The following is a 12,798-nucleotide window of genomic DNA, read 5'->3' as shown; positions in this document are numbered from 1 at the left end:
CGAAGAGAAACGGGAGCAGGAAGAAGATGAAGAGGAAAGGGAAAGGAAGATGAGAGGAAGAGAAAGAGGAAGAGAAGGAAAAAAGGGAAAGCTCGAAGTTAAAGAAAGAGGAAGAAGATGAAGAGGAAAGGGGAAGGAGGAGGAGGAGGAGGAGGAGGAATACATAGGAAGAACAAACAACAGAAGACCTGTCGGTCTATGGCAAGGGTGTCTGTTCACTACCGCTACTACTAGTAATCTACGTGTGGTAGGACAGGACAGAATAGATGAAGGCTCCTCCCCACCCACCTCTCCCTCCGGCAACGTGCCGGCAGGAAATAGTTAGAAGAGAACACCATGTGCCTTTAAGGTAAAAAGGGACATGGAAATTTTACAGCAAAGAGAGAAATAAGAGGAAATTACTACCCTTAACTTACGCTACTGGTGACCTAAACTGTGGGGGAAACTATTAATCCTAGTTGTTCGTTTTGCTTATGTTGTGTTTTGTATCTGAGTTGTTTTTCCTGGTATTCCTCTTCTGTATTATCCTGTCTCCGGTGTTATTTTTCTTTATTTGTCGTGTGACAGTGTTGTGTAGAGTATCTACATCACCTCTACCTGGTGCCGTATCTTTGTCCTTTGTCGATAAAAAACATGTCACAATAACTCGTTATCCTATTTTTGTTTCCTAAATGTTGATTCCTTTGTCGATAAAAAAACACGTTGCAATAACTCGTTATCCTTTCATTGTTTCCAAAACGTTGATTCCTTTGTCGATAAAACTAAACCATCTTAAAAACATTTTCCTTTCTTTGTTTCCAAAACGTTGATTCCTTTGTCAATAAAACTAAACCATCTTAAAAACATTTTCCTTTCTTTGTTTCCAAAACGTTGATTCTTTTGTCAATAAAACTAAACCATCTCAAAAACATTTTCCTTTCTTTGTTTCCAAAACGTTGATTCCTTTGTCGATAAAACTAAACCAACTCAAAACATTTTCCTTTCTTTGTTTCCAAAACGTTGATTCCTTTGTCAATAAAACTAAACCAACTCAAAAACATTTTCCTTTCTTTGTTTCCAAAACGATGATTCCTTTGTCGATAAAACTAAACCAACTCAATTTTTTCCCTTTCTTTGTTTCCAAAACGATGATTCCTTTGTCGATAAAAACACGTCGCAATAACTCGTTATCCTTTCTTTGTTTCCAAAACGTCGATTCCTTTGTCGATAAAACCCGTTTTCTTTCCTTTAAAGGTCAGTATCCCACCCCGACATTTACGTCAGGGTCAGCATCCCACCCCGACAGTTAAGTCAGGGTCAGCATCCCACCCCAACATTCAAGCTGGGGTCAGCATCCCACCCCAATATTCAAGCTGGGGTCAGCATCCCACCCCGACAATTAAGTCAGGGTCAGCATCCCACCCTGACAATTAAGTCAGGGTCAGCATCCCACCCAGGCAATTAAGTCAGGGTCAGCATCCCACCCCGACAGTTAAGTCAGGGTCAGCATCCCACCCTGACAATTAAGTCAGGGTCAGCATCCCACCCCGACAATTAAGTCAGGGTCAGCATCCCATTGAACCCGAAAATGTGGATGATGACTTTTTTCTTTTAAGATGTTGTTTTTCTATCGTATTCTTTTTTCTGATGTTTTTTTTATGTATTTTCCTTGTGCTGGTTTTCTCTTTCTTCATTTTCCTTTTTCTGTTGTTGTTTCTACTGTATATCGGCCTTTCTTGGTGCCGTATCCTGCTACAGACGAGTCTCCTTCACCCCAGAGAAGCCTCGCCCGTGCCAACATACCACACCAAAGTCCTGAATCCTAGTTGTTTGTTTTGCTAATGTTGTGTTTTGTAGCCGATTTCTTTTTTTCTGGTATTCTTTTCTGAATTATCCTGTCATCGCCTCTACCTGGTATCGTATCTTGCCATAGATGAGTCTCCTTCACCCCAGAGAAGGCTCACCCATACCAATATACGGCACCAAAGGCCTTCATGCTGGATTTTTGTGCGTTTTTTATATCACTTTTTTTCCTTTTTCTCGTCTGTGCTTCTATCTTATCTATTTCTTGGAATTCCTCTCCTGTATCATCCTGTTTCTGATGTTCTTTTAGTTTGGTTTCCTTATTTTCGGATGTTTTTTTTCTGTAATATCCCTGTCGTGGAGTTGTTCTGAAATCGCCTTTCCTTGGTGCTGTGTGTTGATACGAATGAATCTCCTTCACCCCAGAAAAGACTCGCCCATACCAACACACAACACCAAACGCCCTCCCCTTCCCCCACCCCTGGACACTCGGGATCTACGGCACCGCCATGGACGCCCCGAGGGAGCCGAGACGCCCTGCCGGAACCCCTGAGCCCCGCGACGCTCGCCAGGGAGACCTTGGGCTCCCTGACGCTCCCCAGCACCGCCGAAGCGGGGGAGGGCGGGACCTCCAGACAACTGCAGAAAAACTCCAGACAGAAATATTAAATTAATCGTAAACACCGTGACGGCGCAAGAGCTACGTTTGTCGAGTCTGGGATGGCAGGACGCCGGCCGAATGTTTTCGGCGCGGCATCCGTTTCCCTCTTTGTCTCTGATTTCTCTCATTGTTTTGTTTTTTTGAGAGAGAGAGAGAGAGAGAGAGAGAGAGAGAGAGAGAGAGAGAGAGAGAGAGAGAGAGAGAGAGAGAGAGAGAGAGAGAGAGAGAGAGAGAGAGAGAGAGAGAGTTTGGAAAGTTTCGTTTAGTCGGCGCAACATCTGTGGTCATATGCCGGAGAGAGACAGAAGGGGAAGGAATTAAAGGAGAAGGGAACAGATTCCAGGAGACGGGACACAACCCCGATTAATACCTGGTACCCATTCACTGCTGGGTGGACAGGGGCGTAGGGTATCGGAAAAGTCGCCCAAATTTTTCCACTCCGCCCTGGAAGTTAGGTTAGGTAAGTTAGGTTATGTTAGGTAGGTAAGGTTAGGTAAGTTAGGTTAGGTAAGTTAGGTTAGGTAAGTTAGGTTAGGTAAGTTAGGTTAGGTAGGTTAGGTTAGGTATAGGTGGTCTTCAGGACAGCGTGTGGGTAGAAATATTAAGAAAAGGAAGGAAGGAAGAAAAAAGGAGGAGGAATGTGTAATGATAAATAATAGTAAATAATGATCAATAAAATGCTGTTATAGACTTTCTAGACGTAAAATAAATGGATAAATCACCACATTATTGCTATTAAGGTTGATTAGAAGCCTTTATCTGTACAGTCCGGGCTGACAGGTGGTCTTCAGGACAGCGTGTGGGTAGTGTTAAGCCGCTCGGCGATGAAAATGGTTAGCGTTTAGCGGCGGGCGGGACTTCAAGCCAAGTTCTCCAGGACCCACCCCCGGGTGTTTGCCACTCAGCCACCGCCTGTATTAACTAACTGGCTCACGGTCAGCACACCCAGCGCATGAGGGAGGGAAAGTCACGTCATTATAATCAGTAACGGGAGTTAATTATAATTATCAAAGGGAGACATCCAGGGAGAGACGGCGGCGGTAAACAGAATTGAAAGAGGGACAGAAGAGAAAAGGAGGGAAGGAGAGGACGAAGATGAGAAGCGGAAATAGAGGGAGAAGGGAAGAAACGACAGAAAGCAGAGAAGGAAATTACTCAGCTTACCAGGAAGGAAGGAAGGAAGGCACGTCGGTAGGGAAAGAGTTATGTTGTAATAAAAACAATATCGACATTTAGTTTTCATTCCATTACTTCAAATCCCGACACACACACACACACACACACACACACACACACACACACACACACACACACACACACACGTCTTTATTTCTTCAACTTTACCATCATATCCATTTTTATAATTTGATGCATGGCTGTGTTGTGTTGTGTTGTGGCCGAGTTGCGTGTTTTGCAGGGCGTGGCGAAAACAATGTTAAGCCTATTACAACACTAATGTTAAGCTTATTAGAACACCTATTGGCAAGGCTTCTTTCTGTAAACTCCGTAACATGAACCAAATAAGATCTGGGGAAGGAATACAAGATAATTTTTTACATAACACCAGTAATAGGACGAGAGATAGATAGAGATAGATAGAGATACATACAAACAGACAGACACAGACAGACTCAGAAGTACGTAGATACACATACAAGCAAACAGACACAGAGGCTAAGACAGACATAAAAAGATAAAGTCAAACAAAGTTAAGACAAAAAAAAACCCGCCATATTATACATACAAACACAGACAAATGTAGCGACACGTACGGAAAGTGACAGACAGACAGAGATACAGTAGAGCTGGAGCGGGTTTAGCCGTGTAAGCCTTAACGTAAGGGAGGAGGGGAGCGGAAGAGGGCAAAACTACCCTTATCCGCAAACACGCTAACTGTGTCCTCGGCGGTGGCTGGAGAACCTCAGTCGCTACCCATTGAAGAGGTTTATTATCATATACTTAGATCAATGAAGTTTCGGTATTATATCATAGGACTCATTTCACAGAGTCACCTATAGTCAATCACATGCACCCTTCCCGCGATCATATCTATGGTATTAAAACATATTGATGCCTGTAAGAAGCCGAGTGATCAATGCTTCGACGTGGCGATCGCGAATAACCCAAGTTCATATTCGAAATTTTAAAACTTATCAATAAAGCAGAATTACAATATCAATCATGACTATTTCACATCGGGCCCAATAACCAGCCACTGTGAGAGATGGGATTCGGGGTGGCGCGGTTCACATCTTTGACTTTCCAACGAGCAGCGAATATTTCTGGTGAGTGTTATATGTGGAATTACCTTCATCGTGGCTATTTAACATCGGGCCCAGTAACCACCCATTGAGAGAAAGAAGGAACTTGGTGTTGGGGTCGCGCGGTTCAGATCCTTGACTTTCCAGCGAGCAGCGAACATTTCTGGTAAGTGTTACATGTGGATTTACGTTCATTGTGGCTATTTAACATTGGGCCCAATAACCAGCCACTGAGAGAGAGAGAAGGAACTTGGGGTTGGGGTCCGGCAGTTCGCATGTTCCCAATCTCTCTTCTGGTATGTGGTCCCTGAGTGAAGACGTTCGGCTGTAGCTTTGAAATTAACCTCGGGGTGTTCTGGAAAATACTCTCATTGTGATCCCCACGTCAAATTACTCTACATGGCTTTAACCATACCTATCCTAACCTCACCCAACCTGAGCGCTATATACCTGTACAGAGAAGGGAAATACGAGGGCGGTTCACACACTTGACTTTCCAGCGAGCAGCGAACGTTTCTGTTGAGTGTCACACGTGGACGGGTGCATGCAGGCAATCAATAAGAGTCCTCACTAACAAGCCGCCCGGACCCACGTGAGGCCTCGGCGTCACGTGGCAGTACTCGCGTCCACTCCACAAGCCGCATCGAATGTCTGTCTGTCTGCTGGTTAACACACATCGACGTGACCGGCAACTGTGTCTAGCTATCGCCCGCCTATATTAGTGAAGGTAGGATAGTGTTTTGCTTGTTGTCTCTCTTTTTAGCTTTTCTCTTCTATTTCTCGTCCCTTGCGTCCACTCAACTCATCATGTCATTGTCCCAAGTTGACCCACATCACGAGAATGCCAACTGTCTTCTTATCACTCGGCCGTTTGGATTGTTGTCCGTGTTTTCTGCCTTTCTTCCTCACTTTGCTGACGAGTGTGCGGGGAGGAGAGACAAACGGCGGGACAGGTGACAACGAGCGGCCCGGAGTGTGTGTGAGTTCATCCTGAAGAGTGTACGGCGGCGATATGTTACCGTGTGTGTGTGTGTGTGTGTGTGTGTGTGTGTGTGTGTGAGGGAGGGGGAGTCGGGGAGGAGGATAGGAGGTAAGGCCCATTGTAGTAGTGGTAGTAGTAGTAGTGGTGGTGCTTGTAGTAGTAGTAGTAGTAGTAGTAGTAGTAGTAGCAACTAGTAATTGTTGTTCTTGCAGATTTTAGTAGAAATGGTGGTGGTATTATTATTATTATTATTATTATTATTATTATTATTATTATTAGTAGTAGTAGTAGTAGTAGTAGTAGTAGTAGTAGTAGTAGTAGTAGTAGTAGTAGTAGTAAGAGATGATAATGAAAGGAGGAGGAGGAGAAAGAGAAGGACAGCAATAACAATAACAACAACAATAATCATAATTTTCTCCCCTTCCTCCTCCTCCTTTTCATTATTATCATCATCATTATCATCATCATAATCGTCATCTTTGTTGCATGCTATTTGATAACCTACACAAGGGCTTGGACATCACTGTTCTGTTGTTGTTGTTGTTGTCTTGTTACTATATTCTTTCCTTGGTGTCATAATTTATAGGTACTTTTGTCATTCTTTTTTTTTCTTTTTTACAGCTAAAGAAACAGTAACAATTAAAGGTGTCAATAAAAAGCCCGCTAATCGCTGTTCCTCCTTCTCTTCTTCCTCCTCTTCTGTTGTGTTCTGATGACTGGTTTTCACTCTTCTGTTGTGTTCTGATGACTGGTTTTCACTCTTCTGTTGTGTTCTGATGACTGGTTTTCACTCTTCTGTTGTGTTCTGATGACTGGTTTTCACTCTTCTGTTGTGTTCTGATGACTGGTTGTCACTCTTCTGTTGTGTTCTGATGACTGGTTTTCACTCTTCTGTTGTGTTCTGATGACTGGTTTTCACTCTTCTGTTGTGTTCTGATGACTGGTTTTCACTCTTCTGTTGTGTTCTGATGACTGGTTTTCACTCTTCTGTTGTGTTCTAATGATTGGTTTTCACTCTTCTGTTGTGTTCTGATGACTGGTTTTCACTCTTCTGTTGTGTTCTGATGACTGGTTTTCACTCTTCTGTTGTGTTCTAATGACTGGTTTTCACTCTTCTGTTGTGTTCTAATGACTGGTTTTCACTCTTCTGTTGTGTTCTAATGACTGGTTTTCACTCTTCTGTTGTGTTCTGATGACTGGTTTTCACTCTTCTGTTGTGTTCAATGACTGGTTTTCACTCTTCTGTTGTGTTCTAATGACTGGTTTTCACTCTTCTGTTGTGTTCTAATGACTGGTTTTCACTCTTCTGTTGTGTTCTAATGACTGGTTTTCACTCTTCTGTTGTGTTCTAATGACTGGTTTTCACTCTTCTGTTGTGTTCTAATGACTGGTTTTCACTCTTCTGTTGTGTTCTAATGACTGGTTTTCACTCTTCTGTTGTGTTCTAATGACTGGTTTTCACTCTTCTGTTGTGTTCTAATGACTGGTTTTCACTCTTCTGTTGTGTTCTAATGACTGGTTTTCACTCTTCTGTTGTGTTCTAATGACTGGTTTTCACTCTTCTGTTGTGTTCTAATGACTGGTTTTCACTCTTCTTTTGTGTGCTGATGACTGGTTTTCACTCTTCTGTTGTGTTCTATTGACTGGTTTTCACTCTTCTGTTGTGTTCTGATGACTGGTTTTCGTTTTCTGTTGCGTTCTGTTGTTGTTGTTGTTCTCGGTCCGTCACGAGAGGAATCAGGTCACGTTTGTTAGCGGGTGGCGGTGCAGGGAGAGGCAGGAAGTGGCGAGGTCCGGGATTGTTCTACTAAAGTTTCCCCTCAAGGCGTGTGTGTGTGTGTGTGTGTGTGTGTGTGTGTGTGTGTGTGTGTGTGTGTGTGTGTGTGTGTGTGTGTGTGTGTGTGTGTGTGTGTGTCGGTAATCCTTCATACTGTTCCCTGGGGCATGAGTCTTGGAATAACAGGAAAATAAAAATACATACACAAACTTTCTCTTGCAAGATAATACATGCACGCAAAACATTAAGGATAAAACTACTCACCTTGCGGGATAATAAGCATACACGTTTTTTTATATATTATTTTACAGTAAGGGAGAGAGCCCAGGGGAAAATAACAAAAAACAAGTGATAGTTTGACAAGGCTTCAGGACCGTGAACGTGAAAAACACTCATGCGAACCCGATTAATCTCCTTTGTGGCCTTGGGAAATAGTTGTTGTGGGAGCCGGCAGCGTCTGAGAAGAAGCCTGAAAAACAAAAGGCGACTGTGCTGAGGCTGACTTTAGCCCAACACCTGAGGATACCCTGATGACGTCAGGCCCACAATATGACATCACAGGGAAAACACGTAAACAGGCACGACAATCCAGCCAAGCCCGTGCACACACACACACACACACACACACACACACACACACACACACACACACACACACACACACACACACACACACAGCTCCGGTGGCCTGGCAGGTGGAGGTTCGAGCTCCACTCAGGCCGAGAATTTTCAGCTTACCTACAAGGAATGGTCACTCTCCCCCCTTGAGCGAGGGGATGAGGCGTGTGGGGTGTGAAGGTCCCAGCAGTCCCCGAAGATCGACTATAACGCGTCCTGCTCTAAATGAGGAGGATATTTCACAGAGATAACGAGTCCAACTCGTGACCAGGCTGTGGTGAATTACAAGCAGAATAATAATACAATAAAGCGGGGGAGGCGGTGGCTGAATGGATAGACGACCCCCCCACGTTCACGGACACAGAGTCATCCCCTCCGGTGCCACCACCTGATTTTTTTTTCAGCCCGCCGCCGAGTGGCTTAAACCCACATGCTGTTTGTTCAGACCACCTATCAACCCGGACTCTAGATTCTAGGATTAAAGATGAGCTCCGGGAGGTCAGCATGAGCCAATGCAAGATGGCGCCACTATAAACACTCGCCTGCGCCAGAACGGGCTGGGCCGACCATCAGGCCCCACCGGGAAGAAGCCTTGGACCGACCATCAGGATCCACCTGGAAGAAGCCTACCGGCGCAATAGGCCAAGACGTAAATAAAAAAATAAATAAATAAATAAATAAAAAGATGTATGAATAACAATATACTCTAAAACAATGTTTTCACCACCTAACTTTTTTTCCTCGTGTGTTAAAGCAGCGGACAAAACAGCAATAACAACAACAACAACAGCAACATCACAATCACCACCACCACCACCACCACCAACAACAACAACAACAACAACAACAAAAACAACAACAACAATAATAAACCGCAACACCTGACTTTCGTGAGAATGAGTAATGAAAACTACACTCAAACCTTATTCTTTTCTTGCTTCCTTTATCACTATTAGTTCTAGGAAGGAGTCGTGCCCGGCGGGGGCTGCATGTGAAGGAACGAAACAGGAAAGACAAGGGTGACCAGGGGCCGTGTCCAGGAGGGCGTGAGCGACGGGGTGACAAGGGCTAAGGTACATAGGAGATAGTGACTGAACACGGTAAGCTAAAAATGTTCTGAACTTAGCATACTACAGGCCTTGGCGGGGAATAGGACGTGAGGTGTTGACAGCGACTGGTAAAAAGATGACAGTGTTTGAAGAGAGGTTGATAATGAGGCTGTGTGCAGGCCTTGGCGGGGATATGGCGTGCAGAGTTGACAAGGACTGGGAATGAGAGGAGAATCTGAAATGGGAAAGCAAGTTGTTGACAAGGATTGAGGTACATACGTAGAGGATGTTGTCTGCATACTGGTGAGCTAATGAGAGGCGTGACTTAGGATGGTACAACGGGGAACAGGACGTAAGGTATTGGCAAGACTGTTATATATAGTGGACGGTGTCTGAATATAGCTGGCTAATGAGGGGCGTGGCTTAGAGTACAGTCCATGGCAAGGGAATAGGGGCCGTCAGGATGGGGTGATGTACTGTGCGACCTGCGAATCAATAACGCCAGAGTACATGACAGCAGCTGAGGCGGTAATAATGACAGGCTTGAGGAGGGCGTGGGCGAGAGGGCAGCGCAGGGAGGTGGTGGTGGTGAGTGTAGTGTGTCCAGTGTCGATGTTCTCAGACGCTTCCACCTCTCACATAAACTATTTCCAAAGGCCGAAAAGGAGATTAATCGAGTTCTAATGAGTGTTTTGCTAGGTTCACTGTACAGAAGAAAGGCTACACTACCACCAGGGTCATTAAACTACCGCTGGAAATGCCCAAAGCACCTACAAAAGCCTTATCAAATGTGTGTTTGGGCGCCGAAATGTTTAGAGAGTATCGATTCTAAATTCCTTTGTCTATACTTCCTCCTGCCTACGACTTAAATGCTTTCAAGAGGAGAGTGTCATACGATTTTGACCCTCTTTCGGCTACTTTATCAACTATTTTCTGAAGCTTCCTTATCAAACTATCCCTAGGCTCACAAAACTACACATGGAAACACCCACAACAACCTCTACGAAAGCCTAACCAAATGTGGGTGTGTGAGCCCCGAAATGTTTGAGAATGTGGGCCTTTGACTCCGGTGACTTTGTGCGTGAAACTCCCAAACTACAAAGCAAGGAAACACTCCCTCGAGCGTCAGTCAGTCCCAGGAACGCTATGCGGACGGAAGTATTAGTCGATTAGCTCCTGACAGCCGCGAAGGTGAGGGATGGGCGGCACGGGTGTGTGTGTGTGTGTGTGTGTGTGTGTGTGATGGATGGATGGGTTGCCCGGGGATGAGAGAGAGAGAGAGAGAGAGAGAGAGAGAGAGAGAGAGAGAGAGAGAGAGAGAGAGAGAGAGAGAGAGAGAGAGAGAGAGAGAGAGAGAGAGAGAGAGAGAGAGAGAGAGAGAGAGAGAGAGAGAGAGAGAGAGAGAGAGAGAGAGAGAGAGAGAGAATCAACCTTTACCATACCTTCTTAGTCCTTCGTTTCCATCTCCATTTTTCTTACCTGGAAAAGAGAAAAAAAGAATTAATATACAGTGACGAAATTAATCACGCAGAGAGAGAGAGAGAGAGAGAGAGAGAGAGAGAGAGAGAGAGAGAGAGAGAGAGAGAGAGAGAGAGAGAGAGAGAGAGAGAGAGAGAGAGAGAGAGAGAGAGAGAGAGAGAGAGAGAGAGAGAGAGAGAGAGAGAGAATCATTATAAATCGTTTCCCCTTAATTAAGAACACAATAATAACTTCTAATACTGCAATAATTACTCCACTGAACATCAAAACCAGAAAGACACAACCGATATAAGAAATTCCCACATTGCTACACCATCAATGAGTACTCTTATGCTCCCTGGTGTCTGTGGAACGGCTCTTCATCTACGTTGTCATCCTCATTGAAATGCGTGAGGTTGCGACGTCATACAGGCGGCGAGGCGAGGGAAGGGAGGAGAGGGAGAGCGAGGCGGCGGCGCATCGCATGTTGACACACCACAGTGACCGCTAGACAAGCGGCGCCAGTGACTCGGCGGAACCTGATGTGCTCGCCGTGAACCCGCTCGTCGTATGAACCGGGAAAGTCTGCTCTGATTTTCCCTCACCACTGGAGCAAACGGCGGTGTTGTGAGACGCTTCCACCCCTCACGTCAACGATTCCCAGAGGCCGAAAAGGAGATTAATCGGGTTCTATCGAGTGATTTTTTAGGTTCACGGTACAGAAGAAGGGTCATACTATCGCCAGGGTCATAAAACTACACCTGGAAATGGCCGAAACTCCTACGAAAGCCTTGTCAAATGTGTGTTTTTAGGTTCATAGTACAGAGGAAGGGTCAAACTACCACCAGGCTCATACAATTACCTCCGGAAATGCCCAAAATTCCTACGAAAGCCTTGTCAATCCCTCTCCCTCTCTCTCCACCTGTTGCGTTGGCCCAGACGAGCACGCACCACCGACCCCTTGGCAGACCGACACACTCACACACTCCCTGGCAGACGCTGTTGCTCGTTATCACAAAGAATGGGGCACCTCGTCCAGCCCGCCGCCTTTAAAGTACAGAAGAAGGGTCAGGCTACCACCAGGGTCATAAAAGTACCCTTGAAAATGCTCAAAACTCCTAAGAAAGCCTCGTTAAATATGTGTTCTTAGGCCCTGTAATGTTTAATAATACGACCCCAGCCAGAAGAGACAAGTTAGAAGGTCCCTATTCTCAGACACTTTCGGTTCTGCTACCACCAGGGTCATAAAAGTACCCTTGCAAATGCTCGCAACTCCAAAGAAAGCCTTGTTAAATATGTTCTTAGGCACTGAAATGTTTAATAATACGACCCCCCTATTCTCAGACGCTTTCGGTTCGCCTCGTCCAGTCCGCCGCCAGTGCTTGTCCTGCACACCGAGGCCACGACAACGCCTTCCAAGGGCCCTCCTCCGCTGAACACTGCGAGGCGAGGCTGGGCTAAGGATGACGGACGTTCACACTCCCGCCTTGTGCAGTGTCATTCCCTGGACATTCACCACCGCCAACCTTTCCCTTCCCGCCCTGATCCTCCATCCCTTCCGGCAACTCCCCCTGACGCAACCCTGCCTGTCCTTGTTCCCTTGATGATATAGATGATAATGAAGATGGATGGAGAAACAGAGAGAGATGGATAGATAGAAAAAGAGGTAATAGATTAATGGAGAGATAAATAGATGGACTGATATATAGATATATAGATAGATATAGAAATGGAGGTTATATTTTGATGGAGAAAGAGATAGATGGATGGAATTAAAGATATGCAGATAGATAAATACAGGTAATTGTTTGATATAGATAGATTGATAGGTAGGTATAGCCAGACAGATCACACACACACACACACACACACACACACACACACACACACACACACACACACACACACACACACACACACACACGAGACTATTTCTGGGCTATGCTAGCAGGAAGGGAAAGTTTTCAAGTCGGCTTAGTCCTGCATTAGCGAGTCCACTGCGATGGTCCAAAACTTGTATTATTTTAAGCGTAAAATGAGTTCAGAAACACCATTTATTTACATTACTGAGAGAGAGAGAGAGAGAGAGAGAGAGAGAGAGAGAGAGAGAGAGAGAGAGAGAGAGAGAGAGAGAGAGAGAGAGAGAGAGAGAGAGAGAGAGAGAGAGAGAGAGAGAGAGAGAGAAAGTCAGAAAGAAAGAAAGAATGAAA

This window comes from Eriocheir sinensis, unplaced genomic scaffold (assembly GCF_024679095.1).
Source record: "Eriocheir sinensis breed Jianghai 21 unplaced genomic scaffold, ASM2467909v1 Scaffold961, whole genome shotgun sequence".
NCBI lineage: Eukaryota > Metazoa > Arthropoda > Malacostraca > Decapoda > Varunidae > Eriocheir > Eriocheir sinensis.
This window is presented reverse-complemented; position numbering follows the sequence as displayed.